Below are 18,142 nucleotides of genomic sequence, written 5' to 3' on the forward strand. Positions count from 1 at the left end.
TTGGTATATGTCATTGAATTGTTGTATAAAATCATCTTGAAGCCTGTAAAAAAATTAACAGTGAAGTAATATGTGGTTTTCTGTTTCTATGTCCTTTAGCCTACATTGGTGCTTTGCTCCTGGAATTTTATGTTTACCCTCCAATGGGCCAGAGAGCAATGTGTTTACTCAGATTATGGGAAAATCCCCAGAGTCTATAATAAATCATCTTCATCAGATAATTTGCAGCTACAATCTCTCAATGGGATGTGTGGGGGGAGGGGAAGAGAGCACTCAGTTCCTTTTGATGGTCAAAATCCAGCACTGCCTTGTTGGATCCCATAATCTTCTTACATATATTGTTATACCTTTTGCTGAAGTTTCCTACTTTTTTTGCATGTATCAATTTGAGTTCAATTTTCTCAGGATGAAACAAACCTGTCTGGAAGATAATTGTGGGTTGAATTTTAAAAACAAATTTAAATAAAAATATCAAACAATAAATAAAACCTGTGCAAAGTAGTATAGTGTATACTACAAAGATATTCCAGACTCCAACTGCATTACAATAGTACATGTGCAGAATTGTAAGAAACATGGAAATGATCTGCAAAGGATTTTGACTGCAGTTTAAGTCTTCTGTCAATCAAATAAATAAATAGAGATGTGTTAATCATACATAATGTTTTAGGTCTTGAAAATCTTAAAGATGTCCTATGTAAAGTAGCTTTTCCTGATATAGTGAAACTTAAGATAGTTCTTGAGTGCTTAAGGACATTATTCATAATGTTGTTTATTCTGCTCAGCCATTTGGCAGTTGGAAGATAATGTTTATGAATCTTGTAATCAGATATGTGCTATGTTTGTCCTATCTACACCTACACATGTTGATAAAACTTACGAGTTACTTTTATTTCATTATAGTTACTAGTTTGACCTCCTTACAATAAACTTCAAAGTCCTAAGGCTCATACCAGAATGTGAGATAGATAAAATGGTAGGCATGTTGTTATTTATATAATGTTATTATATTATAGTATAATATAGCAGTTGGCTTCTCTGAACATTCTGAAAAGTGAAATTCTTGCTTAGATTTCATCGTTCTGTTCACATATATGAATATAAATGCTAGAATACCCTCTTGTTCTACTCTTTTCTTAGTGAGGATTCAGGTTTAAACTTGGCTTGTAGAATAACAAGATTATTCTATACAGGCCAATGTAGCAGCTTTAAGTATAATTGGTAAGCATATGGTTTAATGGTCATATTAAGCAGGTTAATTGGACACTAGTTGTCTAAATTCATTATTTCATCCCTTTCTGCAGATTGGGTTTGTTGCAGAACAATCCTGGAATACCATTCCTATTAATGAAGTACTAAGTATGAAAATAGTGATTTGCCCATACTCATGTCTTGGGAATCAAGAAGTTTTCTGTTTATATTCACAGATACTTACATACTTAAATTTGCACAGATATAATCGGATATTCCTACTTACATTTTCTCTCATTCATTTTCAGTACTGGGAGAATAGAACTTCATTAAGGACTGGACCACAATGAAGTAATTTGTGTCACATTCAACTTTAGAACAGGCAAGGGAATTTAGAGACATGAAAAAATTAAGTATCTGTTTTATGCTGCTTTACTTTCTAGGAGATATAGCAAAATCACCAGGATAAGAAATGAAATAAAAAAGAAAGTGGTCCTTAATTCTTGTAAGAAAACCTACTTAATGTATTCCCTGCTGGGATTCATGGCATTTCATATGCATTAGAAGATCGTTCAGAAAGCATGTAGCTTCCCATCCTTTGGTATTAGATGGTAAACTGGCTACTGTTGGAGAAATACCTTGGGGAGGAGGGAACATCACTTCCTGCCTCCTCTGCTATCAGGGTGGCAAGGTTCCTTTACTCTTGGGACACAGATGAAAAGTCTCTAAAAGTTTATTAAGAGTTTGCGGAGTCTTAATCAGATATGTGAGGACATGCTAAGTAACATTTGATTTATTTAGCAAATTTATACAGCCACAAAAAGTGGCAGCTTAATAACAATTAAAAACATCACAATATTTTTAAAAATCAGACATAAATAACAATAAAAAATTGAAATATAAAGCAATATATATATCAATAAAAATATAGAAAAACGAACACCAGGATAAAAATAAACAAGACCGTTTAATATAAACAAGCTTGTAAATAAAAGAGTTACCGAGCTTTTGTCGACCAGACTGCCAACGTCATCAGAGTTGGAATGCTAGGTGATTAGGGAGCCTGCCTATATAGCTGCCTGTCTCTGCGCCCGGCTTCTCAAGCGCGTCATCGGCCCATTGATTGTGTTAATTTGCAACGTGCTAAGTTGATTCGCATCCGGCAGCCTGTTGGTGGACTGATAGTTGTGTCCAGATCCTCCATCCTCCATCCAGATTCTCTCAATACCAACGACTTGATACAGCTGTTATCCCTATGCCTGAAAACATATTTTACTTTTCAGGGAACCATATATGAACAAATAAAGGGGACGTTGATGGGATCCCCCATCTTAGGCATTATTGCGGAGGTGGTGCTACAGCGGTTAGAGGCGATTGTAATCGCTAGGTACCGCCCCAAATTTTGGATACGCTACGTGGATGACACTTTTGTAATTATCAAAAGATGAGACAGCATCAAATTCCTGGAGCAGCTGAACTCCGTATATCCAGACATCCGGTTTATGGTAGAAGAAGAGACCCAAGGCACACTTGCCTTTCTGGATGTACTAGTTAGTCGGCGCCCTAACTATACATTGTGTACATCCATCTATCGTAAACCCACTCATACAGACAGAACGCTGCACTACAGGAGTAATCATCCTGAAGCACACAAAATTAGTTGTGTTAGGACTTTATTCAAACAAATCAACTCCCACTGCAGCATGGGTAGAGCCAAAATGGAAGAGAGAAAACATCTATATCACACTTTTAGGCTCAATGGTTACCCCGCAGAATTTGTGAGATGTTACAGCAGACCACACCAATCTCACAGAGCCCAGCCTTTCGGAGCAACAACAATACTGGCCACACGGATAACCTTATCTTACATCTGTGGTGTTTCCGAAGCCACAGCACGGCTGCTGGCCCCCCACAATGTGAGCATTGCCCATAGACCAGAGCAGACCCTAAGAGCTAAGATCATGCATCCCAAAGAGCCGTTCTCCAATGGTGAACAGTCTTCCATAGTCTATAGAATTAATTGCAGGAATTGCCCCTGCAATTACGTTGGGGAAACAGCTAAAAGGCTCAAGACTAGGGTCCATGAACATGAACTGGCAATTAAAAGGCAGGAGCAGCGCTCACAAGTGTGGGCCCACATGGCCAACCTGGACCACACATTCAATCTAGAAAACGCACAGGCAATATCCCGTGAGACCACTAAGGGTGGCCGCCTTCTTAAAGAAGCCTGGCTTTCAGATGAGAATTCCATCAACTGGCATATAGACCTCCTACTGGTGTACCAGACTCTTAGAAGGTGAGAGAGACAACGTTGCAATCCATGGAGCAGATGGTCATCCTGCACAGTACAAAAGCAAGACCGTGGCTTTACAAATGGGGAAGCTGTGATCCCCAGGGAGGACAGCGAACCGGCAATAGGGGAGGGGGGCCAGGGCACACCACAACGAGATAGCAACTGGCAAGATTGGAGCGACAAGGCTACAGGTGAGGTGGCAATGGCTACTATGGGAGGAGATAACAAACTAACAATGTGTCAAGATCGGGTGTTGGAAATGGACGTGTGGAAGCGGCTTGGAAGGAGAGACAAAAAGAGGGGAATAGGGAGCAGGAACATCCGAACAGCTGCTCTTTGCAGGATTGGGGAGAGGGAGCTAAGGGTGAAACAACAGTGGCCTTAGGGGAGGATGACAGCCCTACAGGGCATTTGAAATGCAGATTGAGAGTTCGCTCCAAAATGAGAGGGGAGAGAGATAAGGAGCAGAGACGGCATGACAGCTGTCCCCCAGGTGTCCGCATGCATGCTAGAAAAGCAATGAAGGATCTGAACGCAATTATCAGGTCCACCAATGGGCTGTCGGATGTGAATCAACTTAGCACATTGCAGATTAACACAATCAATGGGCCGATGATGCGCTCAAGAAGCTGGGCATAGAGACAGGCAGCAATATAGGCAGGCTCCCTAATCACCTAGCATTCCAACTCTGATGACGTTGGCAGACTGGCCGACGAAAGCTCAGTAACTCTTTTATTTACAAGCTTGTTTATATTAAATGGTCTTGTTTATTTTTATTCTGGTGTTTGTTTGTCTATATTTTTATTGATATGTGTATACCCAGGATTTGCATTTTTAATGTTATTAAGGACAAAGCAATATATACATAAAATAACCCAAGTTATTGGGAAGACAACCACATAATTTAGTCTCATTCATCCACATTGCAGGCTTCCAGGGTTGATGGAAGAACTAGATTTTCACTTTCATATTCCCAAACACCCCAGATAACATACAAACAAGCTTATATAATCAATTTCATACAAGATATTTTAAACAGTGCAATTCCATTAGCTAGTCCACATTTGGCTACTAAATATTTCTATTCAAGTGAAACTTCTCCCCCCAAAGTTTATCTTTGCTCATTCATATAACATTAGTGGCATTTCCATAGAATTTGTCCCCTTATCCATAGTAGCTGTTGTGCAGGTGGCGTATTGTTCCAGCATACTCAAGCTATATCCCATAACCATGTAAGCATAATGTTCACTTGCTTATTTATTTTGTGCTTATTTATTTTAACTTTGCTTCCTATTAATGAAATCTGTTTGGCTGAGGTTAAATTTCTTTATTAGGACTAGATTCATCATGAATTTCTGAATTCCTCCAGTTTCATCCACTCCACATTACAAAGCTATAAATACATTTTTGAATTGTTCCTTATTATTTGTGGAGTTCTGTCCCATCCTAACAATTGAAGAGGAAGAAAACATGGAAAACATTATCTTTAAATAAACCTGTATACATGGGGGAAACTGCATTTAGTCTTTTGCACATGGATCTAATAAAAAGCAAGTCAACACCTACAGATAAGCAAAAACTTTCCCACAATCTGAAGCTTGATCTTTTTAAAACAAGCCTGAATTCACAAAATGTCAGAATTTATGTATTTGTTTGTTTGTTTATTAAATTTTAAACCTGCCTATTTCCTTCACAGAGGGACTCTTGGCTGTGTACAATAAAATATTACAAATGTAACAACTGTGTATAAAATGTAAAAAGGGGCAAGCAATATTAAAAATTAGTTAAAAGGTAAAGGAAGGATTTTCAGGATGCTAGTCAACACCATGGCAGAGGGCTCCTCTTTAGGCCACAAGCAAGGCCACAGAAGTATGTTTTCATATGTTTCTGGAAGGCTAGGAGAATGGGGGTCCAACCCTGATGGAGAGTGTTCCATGGATCAAGGGCAATGGCAGAGAAGGGTTTAGCTGAATATGTGGTTCACAACATATTTTCCCTGCTTAACCCAGATGTGACAGGCTGATATAATGGGACAAAGATGGTTCCATAGGTAACCTTGCCGCATGTCATATGGGGCTTTGAAGGTCATAATCCACACTTTGAATTGGACCTGGAAGTGGGTCTAGGATAATTCGCCACAGCCAGCTCAACTTGCTGTGGCCAACTCGCCATAACCATCTTGCCACAGCCAACCCAGTGCAGCCATCTCACTGTGGCCATATTGCTGCAGCCAACTTGCCATGAGGCAACTCATGATAGCACAATTCCATGTGGGATAATTCAGCGCAATAAATGTTATCTGCCAGAGTTCCTTCAACATTATTTCCATTTTTCTCAATAGAAATAATGTTGAAAAAACAGTAGATACTACAACCCCATCCAAGACCCAAATTCTCAGATACATTCTGCAATCACTCCATCTTACTACATGGAGGAAAGAGATTAGCTGAAGTCTCTTGTTCCTCAACCAGGCATCCCCAACCTCCAGGCACCACAAAAGAACATTCATAGCATTATTCATTTTGCCTAGGATGGAGATACATAGCTGGGTATCACTATCATTATGATGATACCTCATCTTGTGGTGATGGATGATTTCACCAGTTTCATATAGATATTAAAAAGGAGTGGAAAGAGAACCAAGCCTTGCACCATCCCACAAAGCAGGGGCCACAAATTGCACCTCTCAATCCCTATCAACATTGTGACTAACCTCGGAGGAAGGAGGTGAACCGGTACAACGTCACCCACTCCAACTGCCTAATCAGCCCCAAAGGTTTACATGATTGATAGTATCAAAAACCTCCAAGAGGTCAACAATGGCAAGGATAGAGGTGCCACCTCTATCTGCTGTAACCAGATGTCATCCATGAGTGTGACCAATGCTGTTTCTGTCTCATATCCAAACCTGAAAGCTGACTGAAAAGGGTCCAGATAATCTGTTTCCTTCAGGATCTTTGGAGTTACAATGCCACCACCTTTTCAACCATCTTACCTAAAAAGGGAAGGTGGGAGACTGTACAAAAATTGTCCAGAACAATTATCCAGAACTATTATCCAGTGATGGCTTCTTGAAAAGGGGCATAGCAGTTTCTCTTTAAAAAGGAACCGGGAACATCTCTTCCAAGAAGGATGAATTCACATCACTTGGATCTATCTACATGATATCTTCTGGGGACCTTAACCAGCTAGGAGAGACATAGGTCTGACACATGGATGCATTAACATTCTGGAAGATCTGTCTGCTTTCTCAGAGTAAGTCTTCTCTCCAGGTATATCCATAGGACTTGTATCACACTTGGTATGCAACTGGGAATGAAAATTGGGCAATTTTATCTTCCAGATGCATGGAAAATTCCTTAGCGCAGCTGTACAGATGCATCTCTGAGCTCCCTTTCTGAGGAGAGTCTGGATAACCCTAAACAGGATCACTGGGTGGTATTCTTTGGATGCAATAAGAGTGGAGAAGTATTGGCACTTCTCCACTCTTACCGCCATGAAGTAGGCAATAGCGGTTTAGCTTATGTTTGGTCAAATTAGTTCTTCATTTTCTTCCAATGGTGCTTTAGGAGTCTCTTGATCCCTTTTAGCTTCTCAACTTCTCCATGAACCACAGGGAATAACAAGAGCATTGGGCAAAGCTCAATAGGTGCTGTCGTAACAGTTCTGTTTCAGGTAGCCACTCGGGCCTCCACAGGACTGTATAACAGGTGAGTAGTATTTCTCCTTTGAAACCCAACTGGATCCATCAGCTACTGGTGGGTGGACTAGTCAAATATGTTCAGTGTCCTTGTAGAGGGCTTAGTACAAGAGAATCTCAAAATCGCTAGGGTGTGATCTGACCATGACAGAGGCCAAGGAAAATTCCTCTCTTAGATCACATTACCATTGCTCCAACAAGAACATCATGTCCAGAGTGTGGCCACTGTCTTGAGTTGGATGAAGAATGATCTGGGATAAGCCCAATCGTGGAGGCCATGAACTTTCTGGCTGCTTCAGGGGTCTACCTCAGGTATGGCAGTTGAAGTCCTTCAGAACCATAAATCTGGGAAACTTCACAGCCAATCCTGACATGGCCTTCAGCAGCTTAGGCTAGAAAGTTGCTATACAGCAAAAAAAAAAAAAAAAAAGGTGTTCATCTCTAAAGCTATTTATAAGAAGAAATGTTTTTAAATTGATTTGATTCTGATTCTTGTGGCATAACAATGCAACTCTTGCAATTAAGAAAAGCAACAACAACCCTTAAGATCCAGTGAGGATCTGATCCTATATAATATTCAAATAATTATAAGTTACATTAAATATGTTCTAGCTTTCATAATGTTAAACACATCTTCAAGTACTGGCCGGTTATACAATTTAAAGATAAAATAATCTTGAGAAAAGCAGTGGCAAACTATTTCCATACTTTCCTCAAAAAATACTATGGGACATAGTAAGTGACAAGATTCAAGAGACTTTCAATTATAAAGTCTTGGCCTGTTGTCCTATTCTCCTAGGCTATATGCCTTAGATTATTCAGAAGAGGACACTGTTATATATATATTGTTTTGATTTATAAATAACAGCCATTTACATTAAGAATGGCTTTTGCTTATGCAGATTTACTATTATAGGGAAAGATTTGACCCCAAGAATGTGCTACAAAATAAAAATAATATATTAGGGCTAAACACAAAAACAAATACAAAAGTCAAGTATTTGAACCAATATTCTATGTCATTCTCTCTTAATAACAAGATCTTTTTTATCTTCCTAATCAGCAGGATATCCTTCAGGCAGAAAAGCTTTTTGAATTCTGTTGATAGGCAAAGTTACACTGATAACAAACATTCTACAGGCAAGCCAGCTCCAGATATTTTTACTAGATGGTTTGTACTCATACTAGAGCAATATTTAAGCAAGATGTAATAATTGCAATTATAAAAATATTCTTTGTATTTGAATTTACATACTCTAAATTTGAATATGTGACAGGATTCATCTTAAAAAAAAGTTCCTTAACAGGAGAACTAAAATTTATTCTTTTCATCCTGTAGCAAAACAAAAGAAAAGAATTTTATTTCACTTTTTAATATTTTTGTTCAAAACTACATCATCAACAACCAGATTAAATAAAACTTTGTACCCTAGGATCTTTTTTACCTCCTAGACTTTTGTTTGTATCTTCTAAATGGGATTTATCTCTCTGTGTATATTTTTAACACTGAGTAACACTTTTTAATTCCTGACCAATATTAAATTTTACAGAAAGGGAGTTGGATAGTATATAAATGGTATAGTGGTAATAACAAAAATGATAGTAACCATCACCTAGGAGCACTTACAGCTCAACAACAAACACTTTTACCCCAAAGTAATGTTATGAGCGGCAATGCTCATTTCCAAGTGAAATACAGGACTGCGTTAATATTGATTTATCTTCCCTTTCCAATTGTAGCACTACTGGTATTAAATGGAAAAAAATTTGTCTTTTTAGTGGCATTTTCTTTTCTTTTCCCAGTAAGGACTGAGAAGGCTTCCACAAGAAAAACTGGTCCCATTTCCAATCCTTAAAACACTCTTCCTAACTAATACATTAGCCTAACATCATACTTCAGCTATTTTACTATCAATTTTCAAAGGTAAAGGTCAGTTATTGAGAAGGTGTGTTAACTAAGATCTCCAAATTTTTAGATACCCTACAAAAATTGCTAAAAAACAAAACAAAACAAAATCGAGGCCTTTCCTTTTATTGATGGCAACTGCAATCTTTCCATTGGTCACCAAACTGTTCTGGCGTCCCTAACCCAAGCAAGATTGATATCCTACATTGTTTTTAATATATAATTGAAACATTTTGGTAATTTGTTACTAAAACAATCGAATGAAATAATAATACAGAATTTAGAAATATTCCTAACATTTCCACTATGAAAGAATGTTTATCAATGTAGAAATTTGATAAGCTATGAGTAAATTATCTTATGTTGTCCAGAAGCAAAATCAACAATTGTTCCATACAAAAAATGGATATCTCACTGTATTTTTTTTCCTGAAATCTGAAATCATTTATGAAAAAGAACCTTCCTCTCTTTCCTTATATTCTCATTTCTAAAATCTGAAACTTGAACAAGTTTTTTTAATTTAAGGAAAAAACAGAAATAACATGAAGACAATGGATGCTTGCATTTTTCACATCCTATTCTGTGTTTTTGTGTGTACGTATGCACGCACACGTGTGTGTGAATCCTAGACAAATAGGAAATGTTAACAGGATTAACTCGCCAAGTGATAGTGGATGCCATTATATTGGTAACAAAGCAACTACAAATATCTGAGTACATTAATATTTTGGTTTCCAGCTATAAACAAACGATCTTCTCACAGTCATAAAAAATGTTTTGTAAAAGATAGATGTTTAGGGTTGCCCTTGTACAGCTGGTGGAACTGATAAGGGACAAGAATTCATAAAGCCACAGACTGAACAGCAGAATTAAGTGCAATTATTTGTCTGGAAAATTCCTAGACAAATTCAGTGTTTTCCTATTCATTAAATAAGCTACAATAGTGAAGACTGAAGGTAAAAAGAAAGACAAATTAGTGATATTAGTCACTTTAATGTTTCTTCAGAATAAACTTTCATAATTATTAAAATGCATATATCTTTGTGGGAGAGGTGTTGTAATGTTTGCTTCTTTTACTTGAAATTTGAAAAATCAGTGTAAGATTACAGTCCCAGCAATGGGATTTTATGCAGTCTCTGACAAATGCAACATCAAAAGACATGACTTGCTTTTTGTAACTACACTTTTGCAAAACCTTTCTATAAAATTATTTTTTGAAAAGTAATACAGATCCACATAATGGCTGGCTTAATCTGGTTATTCTATCAGACTATTCAATTGTTTGTCATAAATAATTCCATCCATCCTATATTTTAATTGATATTTGCAATAGATGGAACAATATCATTGCATAGGGTCCAATTGGTCCAATATATTGCAGTCTGATCCTGAGTATGTTTCCTGATAGATCAGCTCATTTAGTGAAGGGAATTTATTCCCAAGTGAGTAATGCATAACAATGTGTGCTGAAACACATACAGTATAGATCAGGGGTAGGCAACCTTGGCTCTTTTATGACTTGTGGACTTCAACTCCCAGAATTCCTGAGCTATGCTGGCTCAGGAATTCTGGGAGTTGAAGTCCACGAGTCATAAAAGAGCCAAGGTTGCCTACCCCTGGTATAGATCATCTTGAATTTACCAAAGAAGAGTTAGGACTACAAACTACAATGTATAAACACTTCAACTAGTGCCTGCTTCAAAGACCAATGTAGTCTGATAGATCTTAATTTTTATCAACAGAGCAATCTGTTACATAGCAGGAAGAATCCATGGCAGGTAAATTACTTCTTCATTGCTCTGATCAATGGTATGACAGTGTTTTTTGCCTTTTGTCCCTTCTTAGTGGCTATTGTTGTTGTTATTGCTTCCTGTTGGGACCTTGAAATTTTCTTGGGTGGCCAAGGAAAAAGTCCATTCCTGTCACATTTCCATAGTTAATGGTGTCCTTCTTCTGGTTTCAATGACACATTTTAACATATGTTTACTTTGAAAATTAGTAGTTTATTCAAAGACAAAGAGATAACACACAAGGAATGCAAACCAAACCAGAACCTATGAAAAAAGCTTGCCTGAATAGTTTTGTTTTTAACTGGAACATGCAAAACAAAAATAGTCAAAATCTAATTTTAAAAATCTAAAATTTAGTTAAGGGTATCAGCCAGTCTAAGGGTCAGAATTTCAGGAGCAGAATCCAGATGGAACATCACACGAGCCAAAATCAGATGGTTGATTCCAATGAGGGATCATGGGTCAGGGCTGCTTGTAGCCACTAATTTTAATCAAGGGATTTATTCCCTTGCTTGGTAAGGAATCTTATGAAATGTTTTGGCTTTGCTCTTTGCTATACTCACTGGTGCAAAGGCTTGGAAGCCTTACATCATCATCACTTGACTGCTCCAGCTGTTCAGATGGTCGTTTTTGAATTAATCTCAGGTGATTTTTGGCTTTGTTTCCTGAGGCTGATATTCCACAGAGTCCACTGGAGCAGCTTCTTCAGATTCAGTCTGAGTCCTGGGCCATGAGAAATGATCTATTCATAGTAAAATGAGAAAAGGGGTATATTGCAGCACATGTTAGGGGAGCAAGAGAAAATTGCTCTTCCTTCCTCTGTGACATAATTAGAATACCAGTATTTGAGAAGGGATGATTGTGAATCATCAATTGACAAGGAAGTATTCCTTGTTGGACTGCCACTCTACTCACAGGGATTGAAATCTGTAAAATTCTATTGTGTATCTGGAATATTCTTTTGGAATTTGAAAGATCTCTAAGGAAATCCTCCAAAAGACATAACAGAATCTGTGATTTATCAACAGATACAGTTAATAGGAAACATGTTTCCTATTTAGCATACAGTTAATATGTTTTTACTTTTAAAGAATGTATTTCATTGCAGAATGGGAGAAATATTTTTTCTCTTGCTTTAGAAGTGAAGATATATCAGCCACCAAATTCTTAATTTGATAATTTCAGGTAGAAGTTGCCCTTTTTCATTTGTTTCATTGGCCATATACTTTAATATTTAACAATATTAAAAATGTATTCTATTAAAAAAACCCAAATATCAAAAGTACAAACTGAAGCTGATATCTAGATTTAAGCTGATAGCTAGATATTTCCCACACTTAAGAATGAGACAGAAGGTGGTATGTGTCCTGTCACTATGTGCTGAAATAATTCCTTTGAATGTTGTATCAGTTACTTTAGAATGTAATAGAAATGTTTAAGGGAAGAAAAATATTAGAAACTTTTAGAAATATATCTAGATATAGATACTTTGGTCTAGTTTTGTACACTGTAGAGCAGGAAGTTGTTAAGGGTAACAAACATAAACTGAAATTTCCTTTGGTTCCAGCTTGATTCCTAGAAATATCCAGATAATTTTCTTGGTGAGGGCCCAGAAGTGTTTTGTGGTAGTCTTCTTCCTTTACCAGCCTTCTGTTTTGGGATTCCCTCTTCTATGTACTAACCAGGTCTGAACTTGTTTACCTTCCAAACTAAACAAGGTCATCTAACAAGTGCTGCCACCTGCTAAAGCATTATAAGTAGATTCCAGTCAAGAGAAAATAGGGGGAACATCAGTTCAGTTAAAAACCTTGTATGCACTTGGATTACTTGATGGATTGAAGAAAATGATTGAACAATACATGTTAAAGATAGAATTCATTTGTAGTATATTTCTGTTTCCATTGAGAATACTCTGGGAATGAATAAATGCAAATAAAAATGATCCTTACTTATTCAGCAACCATTATAGTAACACTAAATTAATGATACTTATGGATGGTCCCCCCTTTATGGATTACTGCCTTGTTGTGGCGAAGGGGCTTGCGTAACTCAATGAAGCTATAAGCTATGCCGTGCAGGGCCACCCAAGATGGACAGGTTATAGCAGAGAGTTCTGACAAAATGTGATCCACTGGAGAAGGAAATGGCAAACCACTCCAGTATCTTTGCCATGAAAACCCCATGGACAGTACTAAAAAGCAAAAAGATATGACGCTGGAAGATGAGCCCCTCAGGTCGGAAGGTGTCCAATATGCTACTGGGGAAGAGCAGAGGGCTAGTACTAGTAGCGCCAGAAAGAATGAAGCGACTGGGCCAAAGCCAAAAGGACGCTCAGCTGTGGATATATCTGGTGGTGAAAGGAAAGTCCGTGCTGTAAAGATTTTTTCTCCATAGGAACCTGGAATATAAGATCCATGAATCAAGGCAAGCTAGACGTAGTCAAAAAAGAGATGACAAGACTGAACATCGACATCTTAGGAATCAGCGAACTAAAATGGACAGGAATGGATGAATTTAATTCAGATGACCATCAGGTATATTACTGTGGGCAAGAATCCCTCAGACGAAATGGAGTAGCCTTCATAGTCAATAAAAGAATAGGAAAAGCAATACTGGGATACAATCCCCAAAATGACAGAATGATCTCAATTCGAATCCAAGGCAAACCATTCAATATCACAATAGTCCAAATCTATGCCCCAACCACTGATGCTGAAGAGGATGAAATTGACCGGTTCTATGAAGCCCTACAGCACCTTATAGAATTAACACCAAAAAATGATGTCCTTATCATCATGGGGGATTGGAATGCTAAGGTAGGAAGCCAAAAGATAACCGGAATAACAGGCAAGTTTGGCCTTGGAGTACAAAATGAAGCAGGGCACAGGCTAATAGAATTTTGTCAAGAGAATACGATGGTCATAACAAACACTCTTTTCCAACAACCCAAGAGACGGCTCTACACATGGACATCACCAGACGGTCAACATAGAAATCAGATTGACTATGTGCTCTGCAGCCAAAGATGGAGAAGCTGTATACAATCAGTAAAAACAAGACCAGGAGCTGACTGTGGCTCAGATCATGAGCTTCTCGTTGCAAAATTTAGGCTTAAATTGAAAAAAGTAGGGAAAAGCACTAGGCCACTCAGGTATGAACTAAATCATATTCCTGATGAATATACAGTAGAGGTGACAAATAGATTTAAGGAATTAGATCTCATAGACAGAGTGCCTGAAGAACTATGGATGGAAGTTCGTAACATTGTACAAGAGGTAGCAACCAAAACCATCCTAAAGAAAAAGAAATGCAAGAAAGCAAAATGGCTGTCTGAGGAAGCTTTGCAAATAGCTGAGGAAAGAAGGGAAGCGAAAGGCAAGAGAGAAAGAGAAAGATACACCCAACTGAATGCAGAATTCCAGAGAGTAGCTAGAAGAGATGAGAATGCCTTCTTAAATGAACAGTGCAAAGAAATAGAAGAAAACAACAGAATAGGGAGGACCAGAGATCTCTTCAAGAAAATTGGAGATATGAAGGGAACGTTTCATGCAAAGATGGGCAAGATAAAGGACCAAAATGGCAGAGACCTAACAGAGGCAGAAGAGATTAAGAAGAGATGGCAAAACTACACAGAAGAACTATACAAGAAAGAGCTTAACATCCCAGATAACCACAATGAGATGGTCACTGACCTCAAACCAGACATCCTAGAATGTGAAGTAAAATGGGCCTTAGAAAATCTGAGCAACAACAAAGCTAGTGGAGGTGACAGTATTCCAGCTGAGCTATTCAAAATCTTAAAAGACGATGCAGTAAAAGTGCTACACTCAATTTGCCAGCAAATTTGGAAAACTCAACAGTGGCCACAGGATTGGAAAAGGTCAGTTTACATTCCAATTCCAAAGAAAGGCAATGCCAAAGAATGTTCAAACTATCGCACCATTGCACTCATTTCACATGCTAGTAAAGTTATGCTTAAAATCCTACAAGCTAGACTCCAGCAGTATGTGGATCGAGAACTACCAGAAGTACAGGCAGGATTTCGAAGAGGCAGAGGAACTAGAGATCAAATTGCCAACATACGCTGGATCATGGAGAAAGCTAGGGAGTTCCAGAAAAACATCTACTTCTGCTTCATTGACTATGCAAAAGCCTTTGATTGTGTGGATCACAACAAATTGTGGCAAGTTCTTAAAGAGATGGGAGTACCAGACCATCTCATTTGTCTCTTGAGAAACTATATGCGGGTCAAGAAGCAACAGTGAGAACTGGACACGGAACCACTGATTGGTTCAAAATTGGAAAAGGAGTCCGGCAAGGCTGTATACTGTCGCCCTGCCTATTTAACTTATATGCAGAGCACATCATGAGAAAGGCAGGGCTAGATGAATCAAAAGTTGGAATTAAGATTGCCGGGAGAAATATCAACAACCTAAGATATGCAGATGATACCACTCTAATGGCAGAAAGTGAAGAGGAACTAAAGAGCCTCTTGATGCGGGTGAAGAAGGAGAGTGCAAAAGTTGGCTTGAAACTCAACATTAAGAAAACCAAAATCATGGCATCCGGCCCTCTCAATTCCTGGCAAATAGATGGGGAAGAAATGGAGGTAGTGACAGATTTTATTTTTCTGGGCTCCAAAATCACCTCAGATGGGGACTGCAGCCAAGAAATTAAAAGACGCTTGCTCCTGGGGAGGAAAGCTATGGCAAATCTAGACAGCATACTAAAAAGCAGAGACATCACCCTGCCAACAAAAGTGCGTATAGTCCAGGCCATGGTTTTCCCAGTTGCAATGTATGGCTGTGAAAGTTGGACCATAAGAAAGGCTGAGCGCAAAAAGAATTGAGGCCTTTGAACTATGGTGCTGGAGAAGACTCCTGCGAGTCCCTTGGACTGCAAGGCGTTCAAACCGGTCAGTCCTAGAAGAGATCAACCCCGACTGCTCTTTAGAAGGCCAGATCCTGAAGTTGAAACTCAAATACTTTGGCCACCTAATGAGAAAGAAGGACTCACTGGAGAAGGGCCTAATGCTGGGAAAGATTGAGGGCAATAGAAGAAGGGGACGACAGAGAATGAGATGGCTGGATGGAGTCACTGAAGCAGTAGGTGAGAACTTAAATGGACTCCAGAAGATGGTAGAGGACAGGAAGACCCTGTCCACGGGGTCGCAATGGGTCGGACATGACTTCGCAATTAACAACAACAACAATGGATGGTCCTCAAAGTTGTAGCCATTGCAGCATTCCCATGGGCACTCAGCGACCAGCTCATAATTACGATACAGGTAGTCCCCGAGGTACATGCCTAATAGGTTCATAATTGTCAAATGAATCAGACTCAATATTACAACATTTTAAAATCAATCTCATTAATTGAATCAAATGGATTGTTAAATGAATGAAGATTTGACTTATTTCTTCCAATGGCTGTCTGAACTGAGAGACTTTTCCCGCTGCTGCTGCTGCAGGCTGTTTCTGGCCTGAACTACAGTACTGTAGACTGCCTCCCAAGCAGGCAGCAGGCTTTTTTAAAAAACAAAAACCACAACCATTTGTTGCTAGGCAGCTCAAGCTTCTTCAGTTGCCACTAAAGTAAGTAGCTTTAGCTTATGCATCTCCAGGCAGGCATATAGAGGGAGATGGGGTGGGGTTTACAGAACTGTCAGCTTTCAACAGTAGATTGGAAGGGACCTTGAGGTCATCTAGTCTAACCCACTGCTCTCACAAGTACAGTACTGTACTGTATTTCTTTTTTTTAAAGTTTTTATTTTTCATTTATCAATTAAATAAACAAAAAAGAAAAAATTTCACATTTGACAAAATAAAATAAATACACCTAGGTGTTGCTTGCCCACCCCCCCAAACTGCATCCGCCCTCTCTAACACTCTCCTTTACTTCCCTCCTCTTTCTCACCTCCCCTCACCTCTCTCTCCCCTCCCCCTCTCCTCTAACCGTCCTACTTCCTCCCTAACCTTTCTCCTCCACTCTCATCCCTCTTCAGATACAGTGCCGGGGAAATGCCCAAGCAACATCTCTCTCATAAGTTGTCCCATCTATTATCTTACTGTAATCCTATTGTCTAACCTACTTTCCCACCCCCCAACCTCCCCCCCCACTCCCCAGATACTTTTAATCATATCTACTCTAATCATAATTTATCCATTAAATCCCATATTTATTCTTCATATAATTTATCCACCTTCTCCACCCCGAGATGTATATTTCTTTTAAACAATATAAACTTGGCTCTTAACTCTTTCCCCCCCAGACCCAAGTAAATTTATTAATCATAAATTTAACCTTTTCTCCTAAATCAAAACCTATCAACTTCTTATACACTTTTAATATATCATAATATATCGTAATTATCTTTATACGTTTATTAAAAATTATAAATACTCCCAAATATTAAATTACTAAATTAAAACCTATCAAGTCTTCTCCCAAACAGAGATCATAATTTTAAACTTTTAAACTTTTCCCCCTAAATAACAAAGATTTAACAAAACTCTTTATAATTCCCCCCCCAAAAAAGCTAGCTAGCCAGCTGATATTCCAACTTTTCCTTCTATTGTCTAGCGCGTAGAAAATGGCGGAAAACCTTCCTTTATTTTACTTCTGAAAGCTGCACGAGTCATACTCAATTTCTTTAATGAATCTTCTGTTAAAGAGGACTGCTGCAAAAGTTCAACCTGCATATCTTCTTCAATCGGCTGCTCTTCCAACTTTTCTTCTGATGTCTCAGCTGTGGATAATGAAGAGTCCACCTTTATTTTGCTTCTGAAAGCTACACGAGTCATACTCAACTTCTTTAATGAATCTTCTGTCAAGAAAGATTGTTGCAGAGGTTTAACCTGCATATCTTCTTCAATCTGTTGCTCTTCCAACTTTTCTTCTAATATCTCAGCTGTGGGTAATGAAGAGCCCGCCTTCAAAACAAAAGTGTAAAAATCTTTCGCTTTTGAAATTGTATCAAGTCTATAATGTATCCTCGCATAATTCACCGCTATTCCAACTGGTATTTCCCATCTGAACCGGACCTGTCGCCTCTTAAGATCATCAGCCAGGAAAAACAAAATGCTTTCTTACTTTAAGAATTCTTGAAGGTAATTCTTTCAAAAGTATAACATCCTGGGCTGCAGTTTGAAATCTCTGCTTATAAAAGGCTTGTAAAATTTTATTACGAAGTGATCTACTAGAAAAATAAATAACCACATCTCGTGGCAGATTCCTCTGCCTCGCAACCCTTGAATTAACCC

General features: G+C 38.4%; 1 protein-coding gene across 1 annotated transcript in view; it reads right to left on the reverse strand.

Moving 5' to 3' along the window:
• Positions 1-18,142, reverse strand: part of BMPER (BMP binding endothelial regulator) — a 277,236-nt gene that overhangs the window by 251,593 nt on the left and 7,501 nt on the right. Inside the window, exon 3 of the mRNA XM_039336815.1 lies at positions 11,444-11,622. The gene's annotated coding sequence lies outside the window, so the exon portion shown is untranslated. The remainder of the gene's footprint in view (positions 1-11,443; positions 11,623-18,142) is intronic.

Source organism: Crotalus tigris, unplaced genomic scaffold (genome assembly GCF_016545835.1).
Source record: "Crotalus tigris isolate CLP2741 ecotype Arizona unplaced genomic scaffold, ASM1654583v1 scf7180000017666.379230911805:20528666, whole genome shotgun sequence".
NCBI classification, from domain to species: domain Eukaryota; kingdom Metazoa; phylum Chordata; class Lepidosauria; order Squamata; family Viperidae; genus Crotalus; species Crotalus tigris.